The sequence below is a fragment of the Neofelis nebulosa genome, chromosome 4, assembly GCF_028018385.1.
Source record: "Neofelis nebulosa isolate mNeoNeb1 chromosome 4, mNeoNeb1.pri, whole genome shotgun sequence".
NCBI classification, from domain to species: Eukaryota; Metazoa; Chordata; class Mammalia; order Carnivora; family Felidae; genus Neofelis; species Neofelis nebulosa.
Window position 1 is genome coordinate 124,410,321 of NC_080785.1, and position 25,731 is coordinate 124,436,051.

The 25,731-nt window shown below is 35.2% G+C and overlaps 1 long non-coding RNA gene across 1 annotated transcript in view; it reads left to right on the forward strand.

Annotated features, from left to right (window-relative positions):
* Nucleotides 1-1,224: 1,224 nt before the first annotated feature.
* The window catches only part of LOC131509876 (uncharacterized), a 263,829-nt gene continuing 239,322 nt past the window's right edge, over nt 1,225-25,731 (forward strand). The window contains exon 1 of the long non-coding RNA XR_009260752.1: nt 1,225-1,317. This is a non-coding gene — a long non-coding RNA (uncharacterized LOC131509876). The remainder of the gene's footprint in view (nt 1,318-25,731) is intronic.

Here is a 25,731-nt window from a genome sequence, read left to right on the forward strand (position 1 = left end):
TAGGTTTAATTTTAAAAGTAAAATGTTGACTTTGGCCCCATCAACTTTCCTTTTCTTTCCCTTCTTACATGTTTACATGCTTTCTCTTTCAGATCAAGGATTTGGGAAATTAGTTGTTGGTATGGGGCAAATTAGCCAAGGTTACTGAAAACAGGCTAATGCAGCAGACTTTTAGCTCTTAGCCAAAAAAGATTGGTCACAGAGAAAAAAGTTGTGATCAGAAAATAATAAATAATTTCTAGAATAAAGGATCCATGAGGACAGAAAATAATTAAGATGAGCCACAATTATAGCCACATAGGAAGAAGGTCAGATTGAATGTGAATAGGAACCCAGAGAAAATATTACATATTTTAAGGACATTGTCTTTGAAGTCAGAACACATTATAATGGGTTCACATTATAATGCTGTCATTTCAAGTTAAGTGGTATAAGATTACTCAGTTGTCTTGTCTGTAAAGCATGGAGTATATACCTACCACTGTTTTAAAGATTAAGTAATATAATCTGTGTAAGGTAATTGTAGAGTGCCTGGCATATAGTAGGTGCTCAATAAATTTCTAATGATGCTTGGATCCATAAAGCCATAGGCAACTAACAACACAGGAGGAAGCAATGGTTTTTAAAGAGATAGGTTAGTTTTGAGAGTCCCCATTTTGTATCTCTTAGCTTCTTAGGTGGTAGGTGTGCATACCTCACCTTAGGAAATTCATCTGATATATTCCTCACTGGTCTGTAGATCCTAAGAACTGTCAGGGTTCCCAAAGTACCCCCTACTCTACTGACCCACTCAGTCTTGCTACCCCGGAGTGCCTCCATGCTCTTTTTTAGCCCTATTAAAGAAGTCATTCCCTCATTGCAGGTATGTTCTCAGCTAGGTGTTAGGTGTAAAGTTCTCATTAAAGTAAACTCAAAGATAGGAGTGTTTAATAATAACCATTCCTTCTAGCTTTGTTTTTTTTTTATTTTAGAGGAAGTGAATTTATTTAAATGACCTCATATATTTCAAGTGTGCTTTAGTGAAACAAAGTAGTGGCTTCCAGATAGCATATGGAAAGATTTTCATAAGGAAACCTTAAGTCCTATCTCTTATATTTACAGCTAACTAAGCATTAGTAACTTTTATTTCCAGGTGTTCTGAGAAAACAGCTGCACATATTTTTATTACTATCTTCTTTCCAAATTATTATGAAGTCTGAAATATTTGTGTTTTTTTCTTATACAGAGACAGCCAAATCTCCTGGTTAATTAGAAGTTAATTTCTTACTGCAAAGTTATCCTGTCTCTGTAAGTCAAGGCTGAAGGAGACTTTAAAGAGTAAGTAATTCTCCTTTGGTGATGAGTTTACAATCTAACTTAACCTGATACTCCTCTAGAACTAACTAACAGTATAACTGCTTAATTAGACATGCTAACTATCCATCTTGATCACTGTATGAAGTTGGCTGTACGGTCCAAGAGAAGAATTGTAGGTTTAAGCTGTGAGTCTTCAAGACCGGGTTAGGGTTCAGCCACTGGTCTGCAATATCATGGAGAGAGGCAAGAGACCTTTTCTAGGTAATTCTTTTTCTTCTCCATATTTTATGAATTGTCGCTCTGGAATTGTTGCTCTACGTGTGATTTGAACAAATGCCCTGTATCTTGCAAGCAATTTGATTGTTGTGAAAACGGACCTACTTCATCTGCTTATTGTGTGTTGAAAATAGTTTCCCTATTGATAGCACATTTGTTCCCTGTACTTCCTAAGAATGCTTTAGAAGCATAGTTGAATATGTCTTCGAGACAAAGGTAGTCTAATGTGTTTCCATTTCCTTTTCAAAAAGCTATTGTTTAAATGAAGAATTGTTTTCCCTTTTTAAGCTAATGTGGATAGTACATATCTGTGAACTGTTTGGTTGTCCGCATCAAATCATCATCCTAGAAGATGCAAAAGAAGCTTCTAAATCTGCCATGAGCAAATGACAATTTGCTTTAATATTTCTAGTTACTCTGCTGGGAAACGATTTTTCTTTTTCAAGTTTCCATAATACTTGGTTCATACTTCTTTCATGAAATTTATTAATAGCTTACGTTTGTATTGAGGACCCTTGGCATTTATGGATTTGATGTAAGTGGTTTTGACTGTTTGCAGATGACCCTGATAGTCCATGACATGCTTTGATTTGAAATTTTGCTGAGGCATATATTCAAATTGAACACATAGACAAGCTGATGTGTGAGAACAAGTCATGTAACTAATGGGTAATTCTAGCTCACTGGATAAATAGTAATTCCTCTACAGTAATTGAAACCTTTAGTACTTTGTGGAAAGTGGCCATAAATCAGAGAAAAATCTTCAATAAATTTTAAAAGGTCAATATGCATTCTGAGTACTTACAAAAAGAAAACCAAAATAAAACATAATTCCAGAGGAATACAGATATCTGTACAAACTAGCATTCACAAAGTGAGTGTTTCTGGTGGTAACATATCCATTCAGAATTACAAGGATTTATTTCAGGAATGGAAGGCATGATTCACTTTTAACACCAAGTGACTGATGAAGATGTCTACTTATTATATTATGTCTTATGTTATAATTGTTTGTAGGTCTTTCTTACCTTCTTCCCTGCTACCGTGCAAAAATAAGTAAATTGCAAAGTCATAGAAGACATTATTATTTCATTACCCAACATCTATCTCTTTTCTTCTTACTTTCTAAGAGAAGTCACAATTTTATTTCTTTGTCCTGTCCTCCACTAAAGATGCATATTCTTTGATATGGAGGTGGGGGCCAATGAATCACTGAATCCTCTAAGCCAATACCTGGCATTGCTGTTGCTATAGATTCTTAGTCTAGGACAGCTGTATTAAGTTGGTCCCACCGAAGAAAAAAGAATGGCTTACCTTCTAGAATTAGGCAAGAGTTTCACTGAATGTTTCTGTGTTCTTGCCTTCTTTCCCCACAGTTTCTTTCTCTCACTAGCTCCCCTGATCTCTCCCTCCTCATTCACATATTCACTCACTCATATTCATTCAAATACTAGATATCAGCAAAACAGTATATAATTATAGTTGTCTTAACAGTCACCTTGTAACCAAAAGAGGAACTTAACTTAGGGTGGATCTCATGTTGAGGATATCAGAATGAATAATACCAGAAGCTGTTGTTGCTGGATGTACTAGGGAGAACCTGGGCTCTGGGGCCTTGATCCAGCCCACCCCAAAGATGTTGTTGAAGGGTCTTGGTCTCCTGGCAAGAGGGAAGAGTTCAAGGATTGACCAGACACAGTAGTTGAGTGGGGCCAATAGGAAAGTGGATTAAAGTGAGAGTGCACTCTCAAGGTGTGAGTGCAGGTGAGAGAGAGAATGAGCGAGAGAGAGCACACTAGCAGCAGGCAGCATGCAAGGCCAGTGAGTGGTGTCCCCTAGGGTTTGAGTTTCTATCTTTTTTTGACAGCTATGAACTAGGGGTGGAAAATTCATTACTTGGGGCAGGAATTTCTTGGAAGAAGGATTTCTGTCCTTCCTTATTTGGTCAGGGGTTTCCAGTCATGGCACCCACCATCTTGGGCCTGTCTGGTTTGATCTGGCTTCTTGTGACTTGCTGCCAAGATAGGCCTCTGACTTAACCAGTAGCTGGCCATGACTTCCTCTTTTCTGGCTATCAGGTATTTTGTTAGAACCTAACTAAACCTACTCTATGATGTTGTCTTTTGTGTCATAATTAAGTCATTTATTAAATCACACACAAAAAAACTACCCTCTCTCAAAAATTCTAGTCATGTGAAATGATATATTCTTTGTCTTTTATAACTGTTTAAGCCCAAACAGTATATTCTCTTTCTAGCAGATAGAAGTTTCTTAACTGGTATTCTCACTAAAGGTAGAGAGTGTCATTTTCATCTTGGGTGCACTTGTAGTACTTAGAGCTGTGTTTTACACTAAAAAGCATTTGCATATAAAATATCTATAAATCTTGATGCAGGTGCATTAATTTCTATACGCATAAATTTACGTCTTCCACCAAGCCTATGAGAAACTCACTCATTACTCCACTCCCACTACCTTATAATAATACTCCTGATCATTCCTCCAAAATATCCAGCACATTTTGAGTGGAGCAAAGCCCCACAAGGATAAGAAACTTAGCCAAAACTTAATTGTAAGTGGGAAAAATTTTTTCATTCAAATTGTTTCATCTATATGGTCACACTGAGCCATTGATTTTCATTGTGGCTTTGTGCATGCATACCCAAGAAACCTATAAATCTGTTCAGTTCAATTAAACAACTAATTATTTCACCAGAAAAAAAAACAGTAAACCACTTATTTGACTGGATTGGTCAGCTGGTTCAATGGAAATAGCAGTTATTCCTCAGGGGATAAAATTGACTGCCCATGTTTTCCCCTAATGATAAAGGAAAGGAGAGGATTTTACAAAATTGACTGAATCCACCAATTACTATGATGTTCTGGAGATGCAGCCTTATTTAACATTTCAACACCTGTGCCATGCTCCCAAGCATGGTAAAACTGAAACTTGGGGTTTTTTTGTGTTTTTTTTTTTAAGTTTCTAAAGAAGATGAGAAGGGAATAGATTTGAAGAGAACATTGATGAGACCTGTCCAGAGCTGGTGAGAAGATAGCTTCTTACACACTCACGAAATTGTAGAAGCAGATCTTGTTTTTATGAAGGACAGGACCATCCCCAGGTTTCTTTTCAGATGAGACCAAGGAAGAGTTTACCTAGAGTAGCCTAAAAAGGACTAGTACAAAGCATAATTTAGGAGGAAATCTAGAAATCAAAGAAATAATGATAAACATCACACGTGTGGAGTGAGGTAAGATTACAAGTGGGAAAAAGAAACTTGATATCAGGAGGCAGAAAATAAGACATTGGGACAAAGTTTTCAGGAAAGATTCTTTTGACATACGACCATACCAAAGACCCATTTGTGTGGTGTTTTAAGATATATATAGGTGTTTTCTCCATTTATATCCTCATTACCCTTTTTCTAAAACTTTATTCTTATTAAAAGCCTTGCCTGCTTTAATTACTCTTTTTAAGTGTTAACCATCTCTTCTCTCCTTCTCTGTCTGCCCTCTTTGATGAGGTATTCCTCTTTAGTTCCAAATCTAACCCTCTGTCTACCTGCTTATTTCATTCTTTTGCAAGGATTTCATACTCAGAAGTTTTTATAAGCCACATAAATAAACAAAATGACCTGGTGGAAGACACAAAGAGTTTGTGAAGATTATGGTGAAATAGATTGTATATAAAAATATATTTATATACACACACATATGCGTATAAAACTAATCAAATCTGAAGAGTTCTGTGCTGGCTGAATATGCACATCTGATGGCTACATTGGGCTCACTGATCAGTTAGTGACTTCACCTTTCTCAGATTTGAAGGTTACTCTCTCTCTCCTCCTTTCTCCTGCCTATAGAGCTCTTTGAAAAGTACATTCTTCCTTCAGTCACTACTCACAGAACATTTCACTTTCATGGCCATTTCTCCCCTTAGCATTTTTCTTTCACAGCATCTTTTTTCTCTTCTTCTAATAGCATCTTTTTTTTTAAACTGAAATATAGTTGGCATGCCATGTTATATTAGTTTCAGGTGTATGACGTAGAGCAGACATTTCTATACATACTGCTGTGCTCCCCACAATAAGTGCAGTCACTATCTGTTACCATATAATGTTACTACAATATTAATGACTGTATTTCCTACACTGTACTTTTCATGCCTGTGACTTATTTATTTTATAACTGGGAGTTTGTACTTTTTAATTCCCTTCACCTATTTTGATCATCACCCCCTACCCCACCCCAAACTTCTCCCTTCTGTCAACCACCAGTTTGTTCTGTGTATTATGATTATGTTTGGGGGTGTTATTTTTTATTTTTTTAATCTTTATTTATTTTGAGAGAGAAAGAAAGGACGAGTTGGGGAGGGGCAGAAAGAGAGAGAAAGAGCAAGAGTCCTGAGCAGGCTCCACACTGAGCTTGTGGCTCCACTCACTGTCTAATCTCACAACCCTGAGATTGTGAGAAATCAGGAGTCAGACACTCAACTGACTGAGCCATCCACGTACCACTTACTTTGTTTTTTTCAGATTCCACGTTTAACTAAAATGTGATCTTTGTCTCTGACTTATTTCACTTAGCATCATACCCTCTAGGTCCATTCATGTTGTTGTAAATTCTTTTTTTGTGACTATTAAATATATATATGTATATATATATATACATACATATACACACACATTATACATATATACATATGTATGTGTACATATAAAATCCATTTTATATATTTTATATTTCTATTTTAGGTATACCTTTTGCATATATTATGCATATATATGCATATATTTTTTGAATTACCATGTTCATTTTCTTTGGGTAAATACTTAGTAATGGAATACTGGAATGTATAGTATTTTTATTTTTCATTTTTTGAGGAATCTCCATACTATTTTCTGCAATGGTTGCACCAGTTTGCATTTCCCACAGCAGTTCACAAGGGTTCCCTTTTCTCCATATCTTCACCAACATTTGTTATTTCTTGTCTTTTGGCTAGTAGCCATTTTAATAGTTGTAGGATGATATTATGGCTTTGATTTCACTTCCCTGATGATTAGAGATGTTGACCATCTTTTCATGTGACAGTTGGTCATCTGTAGGTCTTCTTTGGAAAAATGTTTATTGAGTTTCTCTGCCTGTTGTTATTATTATTATTTATTTTGGTGTTGAGCTGTATAAATTATTTATATATTTTGTATATTAACTCCTTATTAGATATATTATTGGCAAGTACTGTCTACCAAGGTTACTTTTCATTTTGTTGATGCTTTCTTTCACTGTGCAAAAGCAGAATATCATTAATTTGAAAAATCGAATTTAACTGAAAAATATTCAGAACCTACAGTTAAGTACTAAAAGCAATACACTTGACCCTTGGGCATCTGTCAGGTACATTTAATAGATGCTAAAGTTTTTCCACCTTTGATTCATCCCATTTTCCATGGGAAATAAAACCCCACTTCCCTTCCTCTCTTTCCACTCTTAGAGGTAACAACTAACTTGAAGTTTATGTGTATCATTCGTATGTATGTTTTTAAAATCTTTACTTTGTGTTAGTGGATAGCTAGATAGATAGATATATAGTCACAAACAATATATCATGATGTTTTATGCTTTTATCATTTAGATAAACATTTTTCCTGTTGAAAATGTTTATGAAATGATATCTTTTTGAAACTTGTGCACCTATAATTTTTCCTATTTATAATTACTATAATCATTGCTTCAGTAGATATATTTGTACAGTATTTCTTGTCCTTGTACATATGAGAGCATCTTCAAAGTATAGTTCTTGAGTTAGAGAGTTTATAATTTTTAGACTATCCTGTGACAATAAATGCATATATTGAAAAAAAAAAAACTATCCTGGATGTCAGTTGTATATTTATTTAAAAAATCCCATTTGTTATATTTTACCAATGCTTGTATTTTCAGACTTTAAAATTTTGCCAGTATTATGGATGTGAAACTGTATTCATGCTTTAATTTGTATTTTGCTCACTAATAGTTAAATTGGGCAAGTCTTGATATGTGTTTGAATTTCCTCTTTTTTGAATTACATGTCCACAGCCTTGTTTTTTTCCCATTGCATTATTCTTATTTTTTTGTTTCAGTTTGTAGGAGGTATTTATGTAACCTAATTCTTGCACTTACTGGCCTTGTGATCGTGGATGATTCACACAATCTACCTATGATTCAGTTTCCTCCTTTGTAAAATGGGGGAAATAATAGGACCTGAGAGTTTGTCGGGAGGATTAAATGAGTTTGATGTAAGATTCTTTGAACAGTGTCTGGCATATACTATTATATAACTTTCCTACCATATTGGTTGTTGTTGTTGTTGTTGTTGTTGTTGTTGTTTGTTTGCTTTAAATGATCTTTATTTACTGTATTGTTGTTATTACTATTATTACTATTATTATTATTAAACCTTAGTTGCCTGGCAGTGTTACAAGTAACTGTCCTAGTTAGCAACTTGTCATTTAACTGTGTTTTGTGATAGCTTTTTTTAATAATAGCTTTTTTCATAAACAAAATTTTATTTCTAATATAGACAAACGATGTTTACCTTTATGGTTTTTACTTGTGCCTTACTTAAGAAAATGCTTTCTAGCCTTAATATACAAAATATATTCTCTTGTATTTCTTATAAATTATTTGCATTTGGCAATTCTAATTCTAATCCATGTGGAAATGGGGTGAAATAGGGATCTATTTTTATTGTTTCCCACCTGAAGAACAAATTTCCCTGGTATCATTTATTGAATGGGTCTTCCTTTCCTCACTTATTTGCTATACCTCTCTCTTCTGTCATATTCCATATTCCTGTTTATATTTGGAATTCGTTTAAGCCTCTCTATTTTGTATCATTGATCTATTTGTCTTTTATTACAAATCCTCAACCCTTAATACTTGGAATTTTCTTTCTTGTGAGTCTTGAGAAATCTCTCTTTTAGCAGTTCTGAAACTTTTTTTTTTTTTGCTTTCCAAGTAACACTGTTACCTTCTTTAATATGTGTTTCTTGAAGCTAAGAACCATTTATATATCCTGTGTGCATACACTGTTATCTTGCCTCTTTTAAATTTCAAATACCTGGGGAAAGAAATTTTAATGAAAATCATATTTAGTTAAAACCTACAGTATTTATGTTTAAGCCTTTAAAATATTCCAGATCCCATTAGTTGTCTGGGAAAGATAAAAAACATAACTTTTTGGTAGTAGAAATTAAATATTTTGAAATGACCATGCTACTTTTGTTGTTTAGGACAAATGGTACCAATCTATCTCTCAGTATCATTTACAGCATCACATTCCCATTCCTTTCTGGATATAAAAGAATATATCACATTTCACAGATTTGAGTCTGCACTGGATTGATTTGTTGCCATGGACTTTAAAAATCCATTAGGGAAGGAGTCAGAAATAGTGAATTAATTTGAAATCTTTTGTTGGTATGGATGAAGTGAGAAATGTATTTATAAGGCCATTAATCATACTTGAAAATATAGTTGCAAATGAATCAGAAGACAGATGTAATAACTGTATTCTCATTTTGCCATCCCTTTAGAAGTCTTAGCACTTTGGAGAGCCTTATTTAAATGTTGCTGAATATTACTTGTTTTTCCATTTCCTTTATTTTGACAAATGTATCTTGTCCTGGAGCTATCTGTGCCATCGTGAGGAGATTGTTACCTAATATTAGATCTGTACCTAGTTTAAATGAATAAAAAAAAATTAAAAAAAAACCAATAAACCGTATAATCATAAATCAGGCCATAATTCAAAACATTAAAAAGATGTCTGAGATCACCAGCCCCTATTAGTTATTAGAGTTAGCTTTATTGCACACTTGCTACAGGAGTCATTCTTTGACTCTTCAAACTATAGTTTAAAGCTGTCCTTAAAATAAGAAAAAGTTTCAAAATGATATTTAGTTGGTATTTGCCTGAAGTAAATAAAGAAGAAGCTGTGATGTTTGTATTTGAAAATGAAATGATGAAAAGGGAAAAAAAAATCAAAGCAAAATAGGAATAGAAACTTCCTAAATGTGACAGCATATTGAATAAAATCCAAGAGTGATTGTCTTACCAAACAGCATTCTTGTTAAAATGAGGAATATGATATAGTCACTATTATCATCATTACTCAACATCTTTTTGGAAATTCTAATTAATGCATTAAAACAAATTGCGTTAAATGATACAAACATTTGGAAGAGCAAATATTTTTTGTTTTTTCACACGATATGATCACATACCTTCTATATAAAAAATTCTATTAAAACCAATACAAGAATTCAGTAAAGTAGCTAGATTCAAGATAAATACAAAAAGAAGCATTATTTTTTCTTTGTTAACTATAACCAGTTAGAAATTGAAATGGAAAAAAATCATTTACACATCACACACAAAAAATTTGAAAGAGTTAAAAACAAATTTAACAAGAAAGGTACAAGATCTGGTTAAAAGCATAAAATCCCATTGATGAGTTAAATAAGAGTTGAATGCTGGAGATGTATATATACTCTGAAATCACACTACTATAGATAGATCAATTCTTTTCAAATGAACATATAAATGATAAATATTTGGCAAATCACTGCATGCATGAATGTGTTGACTGTCAACTACAGCTTTTTTTCATTCAAGTATAATTAGCATGCAGTGTTACATTAATTTCAGGTGTATATAGTGACTTCACAGTTGTATACATTACTCACTGCTCATCTCAATAAGTCTACTCTTAATCCCCAGCACCTATTTCACCCACCTCCCCTCTGACAACCACCAGTTTGTTCTCTATATTTAGAGAACAGTGTGGTTTTTTGTTAGGCTTTTTTCCTTTCTTCATTTTTTGTTGTTGCTTAAATTCCACATATGATTGAAATCATATGCTATTTGTCTTCTTCTGACTAACTCATTTCACTAAGTATTTGTGGGGAACAAGCTTAGAAATTCCCTGGGCTTACACCAATGGATTAACAAGGCATAAAGAATTAAAGAGCTATAGGATGCTCACATCCTAGCTTGGGTAAACAAGATAAGGACCACAGGATAGAGCAGGGGGTGCAAAGGCACCCAGGATTGAGGGGGGCTTCAAAAGCACCCAGAATAGAGAGGGGGTGCAAAATCCCCCAATACAGAGGTATATGAGGTAAGCAAGATTTGGCATTCTGGGTGAAAACACCCCCAATTTAGTACTATAGCAGAAAGCAGCTTTCACAGGAAGGAAGGACCAAATTAGGTAAGCAGGTAAATAGGGCTATAGACCAGCTGTACTGCAGGTGAAACTGCCCAGAGCAGAGCTGATTAACAAAAGAAAAGGTGCCTTGTTGACTCTGAGGTCACATGTCCTACCTGTCTCATCCCCTAGGCTAGCTACGATAAACAGAGGTGGTGCCTCATGTCCACTGTAAACAACCTTCTGCCTGACTGCCCAGCACCCGGATTTCATTTTGTATTAACCCAAAACCCTAACCCCAAATATCTTCAAGACCTCTTTCCCTCATGTCCTCAAGTTAATGTTCACAGTTTCATTGTCTCTTTGTGCACGTCCATCACCATGTTTTTAAGCCTCTGATCCTAATAAAAATGGGGTAAGGACCCTTATTCTGGGCTCTTGTCTTTTCTAAGACATTAACCATCTCTCACTTTTCATTCTGCATCCCTCTCTCTTGCTGGCCAAGAGAGAACTTTAGACTTAGAATCTACAACAAGTATTATACTGTCCCGATCCATCCATGTTGTTGCAAAGGGCAAGATTTCATTTTTTTTGACTAAATATTCCATTTTATATCTATACTACTTCTTTATTCATTCATCAATGGATGGACATTTGGGTTGCTTCCATATCTTGGCTATTTTAAGGACTGCTGTACTAAACATAAGGGTATATATATATTTTCAAATTAGTGTTTTTGTTTTGGGGTGTAAATAGCCAGTAATAGAATTACTGGATGATATCGTATTTCCATTTTTAATTTTTTGGTGGAACTTTCATATTGTTTTCCACAGCAGCTATACCAGCTTTCATCCCCACCAACAATATATGAGTATTCTCTTTTCTCCATATCCTCTCCATCCAGTTGTTATTTCTTGTGTTTTTTTTTAATGGTAATTTATTTTTGGGGGGCACCTGGGTGGCTCAGTCAGTTAACCATCCGACTTCAGCTCAGGTCACGATCTTGTGGTTGGTGAGTTCAAACCCTGCATCAGGCTCTGTGCTGATAGCTCGGAGCCTGGAGCCTGCTTCAGATTCTGTGTCTCCCTCTCTTTCTGTCCCCTCCCCACTCATGCTCTCTCAAAAATTAATAAATGTTAAAAAAAAAATGTTGAGCTGGTGAAGGGCAGAGAGAGAGTGGTGCTGAAGTGGGTTCTGTGCTGAGAGCAGAGAGTCCGATGTGTGGCTCAAACTCATAAACTGTGAGATCATGACCTGAGCTGAAGTCAGATGCTTAAGCAATTGAGTCACCTAGGCACCCATCTTGTGTTTTTTATTTTAGTCATTCAGAGGGGTATCAAGTGATATCTCATTGTGGTTTTGATTTACATTTCCCTGATGATTAGTGAAGTTTAGCATCTTTTCATGTGTTTATTGGCCGTGTGTATATGTTCTTTGGAAAAATGTAATATTCATGCCCTCTGCCCATTTTTAATTAAATTACTTGTGGGAGAGGTTTGGTGTGGAGTTGTATAAATTATTAATATATTTTGGATATTAACCCCTTATCAGATACATTATTTAGAAATATCTTCTCCAATTCAGTGGTTTTATTTTTGTTTTGTTGATTATTTCCTTAACTGTGCAAAAGCTTTTTATTTTGGTATAGTCCCAATAGTGAGGCTTTGGTTTTCCTTGCCAAAGGACACTTATCTAGAAAAACATTTCTATGGCCTGGGTCAAAGAGATTGCTGCCTATGTTTTCTTCTAGGAATTTTATGGCTTCAGGTTTCACATTTAGGTCTTTAATCCATTTTAAGCTTATTTTTGTGTGCGGTAAAAAAAAAGTGGTCCAGTTTCATTCTTTTGCATATCGTTGTATAGTTTTACCAACAGTATTTGTTGAAGAAAATGTCTTTTTCCCATTGTATACTCTTGCTTTGTTTGTTTTAAATTAATTAACAATAAAAGTATGGGTTTCTTTCTGGACTCTCTGTTCTGTTCTATTGATGTATGTGTCTATTTTTGTGCCAGTACCATACTGTTTTGATTACTACAGCTTTGTAGTATATCTTGAAATCTGGAATTGTGATACCTCCAGTTTTGTTTTTCTTTTTCAAGATGGCTTTGGCTATTCAGGGTCTTTTGTGGTTCCATATAAATTTTAGGATTAGTTTTTCTAGTTCTGTAGAAAATGCTGGTGGCATTTCAATAAGGATTGCATTAGGGAAATCTGGGTGGCTCAGTCAGTTAAGCATCTGACTCCTGGTTTCAGCTCATATCATGATCTCACGGTTCATGAGTTCAAGTCTCATGTCAGGCTCTGCACTGACAGCATAGAGCCTGCTTGTGATTCCCTCTCTCCCTCTCTCTCTCTCTGCCCCTCCTCCACTCACTCTGTCTCTATTTCTCTCTCAAAAGAAGTAAACTTAAAAAAAATAGGGATTGAATTAAATTTGTAGATCACTTTGGGTGGTGAGAACATTTTAACAATATTTGTTCTCTCAGTCCATAAGCATGGAATACCTTTTAATTTATTTGTGTCCTCTTCAACTTCTTTTATTATTAGTGTTTTAAAGTTTTCAGAGTACATGCCTTTCACATCCTTGGGTAAGTTTATTCCCTGATATTTTTTTGGTGTTGGTTCAGGTGTAAATGGGACTGTTTTCTTAATTTTCCTTCTGCTACTTTATTATGAGTGTCTAGAAATGCAACAGGTTTCTGTATATTAATTTTTTAACCTCTGAGTGTACAGAATTCATTTATTGGTTCTAGTACTTTTTTGGTGGAGTCTTTAGGGCTTTTCATATATAGTATCATGTCATCTGAAAATAGTCGAAGTTTTACTTCTTTCTCACCAATTTACCTGCTCTTTATTTCTTTTTTCTTGTCTAATTGCTGTGGCTAGGACTTCCAGTATGATGTTGAATAAAAATAGTAAGAGTGGACACCCTTGTCTTGTTCCTGATCCTAATGGAAAAACTTTTTTTTATATATTGAGTATGATCATAGCTGTGTGCTTTTCATATATGACATTTATTGTGTTGAGGTATGTTCTCTCTAAGCCTACTTTGTTGAGAGTTTTTATAATGAATGGATGTTGTATTTTTTTCAAATGCTTTTTATGCATCTATTAATAGGATCATTGGTCCATAGTTCTCTTTTTAGTAATGCCTTTATCTGGTTTTGGTATCAAGGTAGTGCCTGCCTCAAAGAATGAATTTGGAAGTTTTATTTCCTCTTCTATTTTTTGGACCAATCGAAAAGAATAGGCATTACTCTTTTTTAAGGGTTGATAGAATTCACCTGTGAAGCCTCCACTCCTCCACTTTTGTTTGTGGGGAGTTTTTTAATTACTGATTCAATTTCAATACTAATAATTGGTGTATTCAAATTTTCTATTTCCTCTGGATTCAATTGTGGGAGATTATTTGTTTCTAGGAATGTATCCATCTCTTCTAGTTTGTCCAATTTCTTGGAATAAAATTTTTTTCAGAATACTCTGTTATAAACATTTGCACTTCTGTGGTGCCAGTTGTTACTACTCCTCTTTGATTTATTTGAGCCCACCCCTTCTTTTTTTTGGTGAGTCTGGTTACAGGTTTATCAATTTTGTTGATCTTTTCAAAGGACCTGATCCTGGTTTCATTTGGTCTCTTCCATTGGTTTTGTTTTTGTTTTAGTTTCTCTTTCATTTATGCTGTCATATTTTTTATTCCCTTCCTTCTGTCAGCTTTGGATGTTGTTTTTCTCATTCCTTTAGGTGGAAGGTTAGGGTGTGTTTTGGAGATTTTTATTGCTTCTTGAGATAGGCTTGTAGGTCCTTTTACCTCTTAGAAGAGCTTTTGAAGAATCCCAAAGATTTTGGCTCATTGTGTTTTCATTTCCATTTGTCTCCACATATTTTTTTTTAAGTTTCCTCTTTGATTTCTTGATTGACCTATTCATTATTTAGTAGCATTATTTAAACTCCATGTATTTGTGTTCTCAGCAGATATTTTCTTCTGATTGATTTCTAGTTTCATACCCTTATAGTCAGAAAAGATGCATGATATAATTTCAAACTTGTTGAATTTGATGAGACTTGTTTTGTGACCTAATGTGATGTATTCTGGAGAATGTACCATGTGCATTTGAAAAGAATGTGTATTCTCCTATTTTTGGTCAAAATGTTCTGAATATATCTGTTAGATACATCTGGTCCAATGTGTTATTCAAAGCCACTAATTTCTTAGTGATTTTCTGTTTAGTTCATCTATACATTGATGTAAGTGGGGTGTTAAAGTCTCCTACTATTATTGTATTACTATCATTTTCTTTTATGTCTGTTAATAGTTGCCTTATGTATTTGGGTTCTCTCATATTGGGTGCATAAATATTTATAATTGTTATATCTTCCTGTTAGGCTGTCCCCTTTATGATCATATAGTGTCCTTCTTTGTCTCTTACTACAGTCTATGTTTCAAAGTCTATTTTGTCCAATACAAGTATTGCTACCCCAGCTTTCTTCTCACTTACAAATGTATAAATATTTTTCACCCCATTCACTTTCAACCTGCATATGTCTTCAGGTTTGAAATGAGTCTCTTGTGGACAGTGTATACAGGAGTTTTGCTCTTTTATTCATTAATCACCCTATGTCTTTGGATTGAAGCATTCAGTCCACTTACATTCAAAGTAATTTTTGATAGGTATGTACTTAGTGCCATCTTGTTACTTGTTTTACAGCTGTTTTTGTAGTTCTTGTCTATTCCTTTTTTTATCTTGCTCTGTTCCTTTGTTGTTTGATGACTTTCTTTAGTCATATACTTGGATTTCTTTCTCTTTATTTTTTGCATATTATAGGCTTTTTATTTGCCCTTACCATTAGGTTTATATATAACATCCTCTGCATATAGCAGTCTATATTAGAATGATGTTAGCTTAAGTTTGAACCCATTCTAAAAGCACTACGTTTTTATTGCCCCCTCCATATTTTATGTATATGATGCCATACTTTATATCCTTTTGTGAGTTCCTTGACTGATTTTTATAGGTATAATTGATTTTACAACTTCTGTGCTTTAACCTCCGTACTAGTCTTAGAAGTGTTTAATCCACTACTTTTATTATATTTGTTACTACCTGTGAAATTTTTTCCTTTCCTAATTTTCTTATTCCTAATTATATATTTTTCTTTCTACTTATTGAATTCAATGTTTCTTGTAAATTCGGTTTAATGGTAATGAATTCCTTTAACTTTTGTTTGTCTGCAAACTCTGTGTCTCCTTCTATTCTGAATGATAGCCTTGCTGGATAAAATATTCTTGGTTGCAGGTTTTGCTTGCAGCACTTTGAATATGTTTGCTATTCCCCTCTGGTCTGCAAAGTTTCTGCTGAAAAATCAGCTGATAGCCTTTTGGGGTTTCCCTTTTATGCAACTGTTTTCTGCTTTTTCTCCTGCTGCTTTAAAAATCCTGTCTTTGTCACAACTTATTGCCATTTTAATTATAATCTATCTTGGTGTGGACCTCCTAGGGTTGATTTATCTGGTTCTCTCTGCTTCCTGGATCTGAATGTGTATTTCCTTCACCAGATTAAACAAGTTTTCAGCAATTATTGTTTCAATTTAATTGCCCCCTTTTTACCCTCTTTTTCCTCCAAGGACTTCTATGATGTAAATGTTATTATGCTTGATAATGTTGCTGAGTTCTAGTAACCCAGTATCGTTTTTTAATTCTTTTTTTCTTTTTAGTATTCCATTTGGTTGCTTTCAATTACTCTGTCTTCCAGCTTTCTAATCCTTTATTATGCTTCCTCTAGTCTACTCTTTATTCCCTCTCATGTATTTTTTTTATTTCAGTTGAGTTCTTCATCTCTGATTTTTTTGTGTGTTGATTTACTTATTTTGAGAGAGAGGAAGAGAGAGTACAAGCAGGGGAGGGGCATAGAGACAGAGAGTCGGGGGTGGGGGGGAATGCCAAGCAAGCTCCACACTGTCAGTGCAGAGTCTGATGCAAGGCTTAAGCTCGCTAGCCATGAGATCATGACCTGAACTGAAATCATGAGTTGGATGCTTAACTAATTGAGCCACCCAGACACCCCTTCATCTCTGATTTTTTAAAATACTTTCTTTATTTAAGGATTCACTGAGATCCTCCACTCTTCTCAAGTCTGTTAAGTATCTGTATGACTTTGATTTCTCTATCAGACATATTGCTTATCTTTATTTCACTTAGCTCTTTTGCTATGATTTTTGTTCTGTACTCTCATTGAAGACCTGCTCCTCTGTCTTCTCATTTTGCTTTACTCTCTGTGTTTGTCTCTGTGTATTAGGAAAGTCAGATACATCTCCTGTTCTTGAAAGTAGAGATCTTATGAAGAAGAGGTCCTGTGGTGCCTCAAGTGAAATGTTCTTTACTCACCAGGTTCTGGTGTATCTCCTATGTGTGTGTGTGTGTATGTGTGCCCTACTGTTGTGGCTGAGTCATGTTTGCCTTCAGTCCAGTTGGCCGCAATGGCTCTCTTTGTTTGTTTTAGGCAGTGTTTGGTCTCTATGCTCTTATGGAGCCAGTCTGGAGCCACCTTGGCCTTGTAGTTGGATCAGACCAGATGCCTGCCCTCAGCCCATTTGCCAGAACTGTCATCACCCTGAACTGCAGGGCACTCTCCCTCCATTGTCCCATGAGAGGCTTTCATTGGTGGGCAAAGTCTGCAGTCCCACCAAATATCTGGTCCCAGTCTGTCCACTGGGGCTACAATGACCCTGAACGACACAGCTCTGTCTCTGTGCTGCCTGCGGTGAGCTTTTTGTTGGTTGGTGGGGTCGGCAGTCACATCACATGTCTGCCCGCAGAACATGGTTGGGGCTGCTTAGCTATAGCATCTTTTAGGTTGTTGTGTTCACAGACTTCAGATGATGTCATATTATAATTAAAGAAATTTAAATCTGTAGGAAAGTTTTCATGGTAAACAATCAATGGTTTTTGATTGCAAGGCAAACATCTATTGTGACCTTTAGCTTTCACTGACAATAGAAATCTTTAATTTCTTCAAATGATTAAAATAGCAAGTGTTTTAAATAAATTAGCTATAGATTAATTTTCTTTGGTAGGGTATTAGCACATTAATCATCTTGAATTAATCTATTAGCCCCTCCCACCCTGGCCCTGAATTTGGTTTTATATTTCTAGTTCCAACTTCAGTTCCCAAAGCTAGAATCAGGTCTCATAATTACTTCATGACAAATTCCTTGGTATCAGCACAGCTCCAAGAAAAGTGTGCCTATACAGTATATACTTAATAAATGCCCTTAGAAGAAATGAATTCAGTGTAAAATTATTGTTGTTAAAGATCAACTGTGGTTTTTAAATAGCAATATCTGAAAGACTAAGTGGAATGTTCACTACTGCTGTGATCAACCCATAGGGTAGGATAAATCTCTACTCAAAATTTTGTTCAGATGTGAAGACTAAAGGTGCCACATGTGCATCAAAAGAACGTGAAAATGTTTATTACTCACATAATTAGGCTTTATTGGGGATAGGACAATTTCCTAAGCTTGAAAGAACAGAACAGAAAAAGAAAGAAAGGCAAGAAAAGAAACAAGGAAAGAAAGAACAGGACAGAGAGACTAGCTTGGGATTTTATGAAGGTTAGAAACTGGGGCTGGGTTGAAGGTTTGCTTGCAAGAGGTAGGACTTGGGAGCTTAGAACTTTGTACTGGTGCTAAATGTGCTTTCCTACTGGCTTTCCCAGATGAGCATATGGGGTGAGAGGTGGTGCTTGAAAGCTGTCAACAGTCAACATAAAAGGAGTTAGTATCTTGACTATAAATGTGTTTTCATAGCTTGGAAATGCAAGCTTTCACTTGAGCAACTATTCATTGTGATATGTACTATGGAAATTTAAACATCTTTGCCCTTTACATTCTTGTAGTAGACATGGGTTAAGAACACAAATTGACAGTTTGGCTTAGCAGTGAAGCCTTCTGATTTCCAGGCAGATATACCTGTTAGACACTAGCTAACTTTTCAATTTGGGAAAACCCATTTACCATCTCTGAACTAAAGTTACTTGTCTAGAAATAGGCAATTCCCATATCTTACAGTGTTGCATTTGGCTGAATTTTGTAAAACACTTAGCACATGTTATGGAACATGGTAAGTCTTCTCAAATGAATGACATTTAATTTATATTACTATTACAATTATTTCTACTGTTACTCAAAGAAGATGTAGAAAGAAAGCTATTATGACAATAAGATATGGGTAAATAGAAGAACTAAAATCACAAAAAATGTCAGTACTTCTCAAATTAAAATATATATTTCATACATTTTCAATAAGAATCACAATCAGTTTGGGGAGAGAAAAAGTGGTTTTAGCGTTATATTAAAGAATAAACAAATGAGAATTGCCAAGAAAATAATGAAAAATAATAGTTAATAGAAACTTGCCTACGGGGCACCTGGGTGGCTCAGTCGGTTGGGCGTCAGACTTCAGCTCAGGTCATGATCTCATGGCTTACAAGTTTGAGTCCCGCATCAGGCTCTGTGCTGACAGCTCAGAGTCTGGAGTCTGCTTTGAATTCTGTCTCTGTCTCTCTGTCTGTCTGTCTGTTTCTGTCTCTGTCTCTGTCTCTCTCTGTCTCTCTCTCTCTCTCTCTCTGCCCCTCCCCTGTTCATGCTCTGTCTCTCTCTGTCTCTCAAAAATAAAAACATTAAAACTTTTTTTTTAAGAAACATGCCTACCAACTACTAAAACTTAACATGTATCTAATATAATCAAAACACTCTGAATCTGGCACAGTAACTAAAATGTACTTGAATGGACTAAGTGGTGTTTTAAATGTGGATTGCAGTATATGTAATTTGTTTCCTTTGTACTCCTATGTATCTCATTTTATTCATTTAAAAAGATTATAGGGGCGCCTGGGTGGCTCAGTCAGTTAAGCATCCAGCTTCATCTCAGGTCATGATCTCACAATTTGTGAGTTTAAGCCCTTAAGCCTGCTTCAAATTCTGTGTCTCCCTCTCTCTCTGCCCCTCCCCTGCTCATGATCTGTCTCTCTCTCAAAAATAAATAAACATATAAAAAATTTTTGAAGATTATAATGAGGTTTCTGTGGGCTTCATCAGACTGCCAAAAGTGATACCTGGCACAATAAAATTAAATTTAAAAGAGTAAGAACCCTCAAGAAACACCAAGTAGAAATTGATAAAGGAATGAGTGGTGTAGCTCTGCATAATAAATTACTTAAAAAGTTAGTGGCTTAAAACATTAACATTTATTATCTAATAGTTGGGGCGCCTCGTCGGTTAAGTGTCCGACTTCGGCTCAGGTCATGATCTCACAGTCTGTGGTTTCAAGCCCCGCATCGGGCTCTGTGCTGACAGCTCAGAGCCAGGAGCCTGCTTCCGATTCTGTCTCCCTCTCTCTCTGGCCCTCCCCTGCTCATGTTCTGTCTCTCTCTGTCTCAAAAACAAATAAAAACATTAAAAAAATTTTTTTATTATCTAACAGTTTCTGTGGCTTGGCAGTCCAGGGCAGCTTGGCTGGGTCGTCTTTCTCAGACTCATTCAAAATGCTGTGGTCTTCTCTCAAGGGTTATCTGGGCCTGGATCCACTTCGAAGTTTACTCCAGTTGTTGCTGGCAGGACTCTATTCCTTCCAGACTCTTACACTGCATGCCTCCCTTCTTTACTGGCTGTTATCCAGAAGCTCCCCTCAGTTCCTTACTACCCAGGTCTCTCTATAAGACAACTAGCTTCATCAGACTGTGCAAGCAGAAAGAGGGCTACCAAAAGGGAGTGCTTGTAAAACAAAAGTCTTAGTCTTTTGAATTTCATCTCATAAGTGTTGCCCCATCACTTAATCCATATTCTGTTTATTACCTGTAGATCACAAGATCTGGATCACATTCAAGACAGGAATATCAGGCGGTGGGGATCATAGAGAATTACTTTAGAAGATGCCTCGCCTCGCACAGTGAAATTATCATTCCAATCCAGAGTGGATAGAATGATAGATTATTCAGTACATAGGTTTAGGAATATCTTTTTATTTTACTTTTAATTTTTTTAAATTTACATCCAAATTAGCATATAGTGCAACAATGTTTTATAGGTTTAGGAATATTATAAAGCTGTTTCCTGTCTTACCCATATATAAAGACAAGCTCCAGAAGAACAAATATCTCAATTTAAACAGTTAAACTTTTTAAATATTAGAAGAAAATGTAGACTAGTAGATTTGGAACTTTGTCCTAAGAAGGCCATCCTAAGAAAAATATGAAAGCCGGGAGAATGATTAGAAATAGACTATGGGAGGGGCGCCTGGGTGGCTCATTCAGTTGAGCATCTGACTTTGGCTGAGGTCATGATCTCACAGCTCCTGAGTTCAAACCTTGTGTCAAGTTCTGGCTGACAGCTCGGAGACTGGAGTCTGCTTCAGATTCTGTGCCTCCCTCTCTCTCTACCCCAACCCACTCGCATTCTGTCTCTGTCTCTCTCAAAAATAAATAAGCATTAAAAAAATTTTTTTTAAAAGAAAGAAATAGACTATGGGAAACATCTGCATAAGTGAAGTCAAAACATAAATGTCAAAGCAGGAGAGAATGTTTAGGATATTGTAACACAGGAAAGATTAATATCTTTATATATATTAAAATCCTGTAAATAAAGGACAACCACTAAAAAAATGAAAAAATGTAATTAGCTACTTATAAAAGAGTACATATAATTGGACCACAAGACTTATCTTCATACTTATCTTCATTCACAGTTACATAAGTTGAGATAGAATTTTCATTGATCAAATTTGGCAGAAGTTATCAAACTAGTAACACATAGTAGTTGACAGTCCATGGGAAATATGCTTTGTGGGACTGTAAAATTTAAAAATGCATTTACCCTTTAACTCAGCACTTGCATTTGCAGAAATGCATTCTTTAGCAGTACAATGGTTTTACAGTGCATCACTATTTGAATAAAATGTTTTAAAATTATCATTGCCCAGTCATAGGCAATTCCTGAATTATGATACCGTGATAACATGAGGTATATATTTTAACATATATATGGAATGGCTTAATGGTTATTATATTGTGAAATTAAAAAAAATGTAAGTTTCAGCTCAGTATCAATAGCATGATTTTGTTTAAATGCATAAACCCTCATATGTTTACATATTTGTTTGTATATTATATTGAGAAATTAGGCTGGTTGCATGAAATTTTTAAAAAGAAAACAATTTAGAGCATCAAATTAATGAGAAGTCTCACTGTTTACGTCTTGGTGGAAGTTGGCAGAGATAAGCAGAGTGTATACAGTCTCCATCATCTCATCCTTTAGATAGTTTTTTAAGTTGTAGTTTTGGGGTGATAAAAACACAATTCAAAATACAACCATGGTAATAATAGAATATATATAGCCCTTAAATTTTCTCTGGAAGAATGGAGACTATAAATAGATACATATATGCCTCAGTTTTCCAAAGCCTTTATTTTTTACTAAATAAAATGCTAAAATATCCATTAATTATAAGGTTTATTTGTAATAATACTACCAATTATTATATCCCTTCCATTTTAAAACTTCTAACGCCATCACCATAATACCTATTCATTTGAATACAGTTTAAGGTGGGTATTTCATGGCATGATTTGGAAGAAACTTTCAAATTATAATTATATAATATAATTCATATTAATTGCCTAATGTATTAGAGTTTTGTTGTTCTTGGGGTTTAAGAACCTTTTGGTTGAGATTCCTAGGACCATCCTCCATTCAACTTCCACTTTCTCTTTGATTATCTCACCTTAATATTCCTAATAGTTGGAAAGGTAGAAACTATATATTTCCAAAATCTTTATTATCATGAGACCATTTATTAAAACCACATGTAACATCCAACTTTGCCAAACACAGATTCTCATTTCTTTTTCCCAGGGCATGTGAAGCAAAAGACAGAGAAAAAGAAAGGAGAGTAATAAATCCACGAGACTATTTTCCCCTGAAGGTTCTTGAAAGTGGGTCTTTTGTTAGACATCACATATGCTAATTGTTTTGATATAACTACCCAAAGTCTGCACAGTGTCATAATACTTGGACTGATTTCCTACTTCCAGATATTCACTGAAATTACTTGGTAAAACTTAGCCTTCTGCTCATGAAATCAGATTGTTCAAATGCCTGGCTCTTATAGAGTCAGAGAACTTACAGAACATTAGTCATAGTACAGAAACTTACTCTTCATCTTATCTAGGCTCCATATTTTATCTATGGGGAGACTGAAGCCCAGAATAGGAGGGGGCGCCCTACCCTGGAATGGAAGAGGGAACACTTTCAATTCAGTTCTTCTGACTTTAGTGTTGCTTTCACCATACAACTTCTGGTATGGTACTATTTTTTTCTCCCTAAGAAATAGATTAGATGAATATGTGTAAGTGCAATTTAAATAACAAAACAACACAAACATCCTTGTGCCTACCAACCAAGAAATAGTTCACAATCATATCCCAGAAGGCTCCAAATTTTATCACCCCTCCTAGATACCCAAGCTAATCACTATCATAAAATTATGTTTCTCTCTTGGTTTCTTTATAGTTTTTACCAGTTCTGCATATATACTAACATATGTCTTTTTGTTTTGAATGTTGAAAAATGGAATCATAGGATATGGGTATGATATGTTCTACTTCTTGACTCATCAGTGTGTTTCTGGGATGTATCCACATTGATTTGTGTAGCTGGAGTTTATTCATATTCTTTACTGAGTAATATATACTTCATGTATATAAAGCAACTTATTTATTCCTTTGTTACAAGACATTTGGATTGCTTTCAATTTGGGGGTTGTGTGTGTGTTATTTTTTCAGGGTCAGCTGGAATAGCATTCTTCAACATGACTTCTTATACCCATGGGGAAGAGTTTTTCCACCTTACATATGTAGTATTGAACTAGCTGGGAAGTAGAAAGTACGTAGATTTCATTTTAATCGGTATTACTGAAAAGTTTCCAAAGCACCACCATCTTTTTGATGGTTTCAATTGCTCCACACCCTCAATATTAAGTACTGTTAAATTCTGTAATTTTTGCCACTCTTCTGGTACAAAATGGATTCGTATTATGGTTTCAATTCGCCTTTACCAGTAACTTAGAAAGTTGAAATTTTTATATATCGGTGAGTCACTTGTACTTCCTTTCCCTTATATTTTTTTACTGATTTAGAGAAATTGGTTACATTTTCTATACAGTAATCTTCTGTCAGCTATATGTATTGCTAATATCTTCTCCTGTTAGTTGGTTTTTATTGTAGCAATATATGTAAATAATTTTTTCCCAGTCAAAAAATATCAATACTTTTTTTTTTCAGAGCAGGAACGCTTTGTATCAAATGAGAATGTGATGCCATGAAAATATTTTGGGGAAAGTAATGTTTCAAGTTGAGGAAACATTAGGAAGTACAAAACCCTTGAGGCAGCTAAAAACAAAGTAATTTTTAAAATCATTTTGTTGTGTAATAGATCATTTTTTTTTTTTGCACAAAAGAATTGTAAATTCTGTTTGGTTTTCTCTTAGCATTTTCTTGCTCCATAAACATCTTTGAAATAACCACAGATTAATCATAAAGAAACCATTATAAGTATAGTTGCTGTAACAATTTAGTGCTAACCCACTGCTTTCGTTCAGTACAAGTTACTGAAATCTACTGGGTTGATTAAAATTTGGAATTTATACATTGAACAAAAATATTTAGCATTGACTCTATCACATTCTTTTAGATGACTCAGATAAAATGGCAATCAAAACAGGCAAAGTCCCTGCTCCATGAATTGTACAGTGTAGTGAAGGAGATAAACATTAGACAAATATACAAACAACTACATAATACTATAAATGGTTTTATAATCAAATATTTGTAAATATAATCTCTTAATTTGTGGCAATGTTAAGAATAAGATCTCGGGGCGCCTGGGTGGCTCAGTCGGTTAAGTGTCCGACTTCGGCTCAGGTCACGATCTCAGTCTGTGAGTTCGAGCCCCGCGTCGGGCTCTGGGCTGACGGCTCAGAGCCTGGAGCCTGCTTCCGATTCTGTGTCTCCCTCTCTCTCTGCCCCTCCCCCATTCATGCTCTGTCTCTCTCTGTCTCAAAAATAAATAAAAAAACGTTAAAAAAATTTTTAAAAAAAGAATAAGATCTCTAGAAAAAGTTAATGATATTGATCGGGTAGTAAGGGATTGGAGTGAGTGAGTAGCATCATAGGCATGTCTGGGAAAGAATGTTCCAGGCTGAGGATGCAACAAGCACAACGACCTTGTGGCAGAAGCATGGCATACATGTTCTCAGAACTGAGAGATACGTAAAGAGTAGACGGAAATGAGGTGTGTGGTTGGGTAAGTTGTGTGTGCATGAGTGTGTATGTGTGTGTGTGTGTGTGTGTGTGAGAGAGAGAGACAGAGACAGAGACAGAGAGACCAGGTCCCTAGGGTTATGAAATTATGTACCTTGTCACTTACTGTGACTTTATTGTAAATATTATGGAGCCAATTGGGGAATTTTAAGTTGAACAGTGTTGTAATCTGACATGCATTCTTAAAAGTGTCACTTTGTATGTTGTGTGGAGAATTTGTGGCAGCATTAACAATGACATAAGGCACTAATCAAAATCACAGTACAAGAAAAAGATGACACTATTAGGACCAGAATGGTGGTAAAATGGTGGCAAGTGATATTTGCTGAGGTAGAGCCAATTGGATTTGTTGATAAACTTGATGTAAGCTTTGAGAACAAGAGAGAATCAAGGACAGCTCCTCAGTGTTTGAGCTGAACAATTAGTCAATGTTGGAACCATTTAATGAAATAGAAAACCCTTAGGAGTAAGTATAGTTGGTGTGGGCATGGGAGTGAAGAGTTCAATATAGGACATACTAACTTTGAAGTACTTACTAGCAGGTGAGTAAGGATACTGAGTAGGAATTGAATATGAGTGTGGAGTTGAGGGGAAAGCGG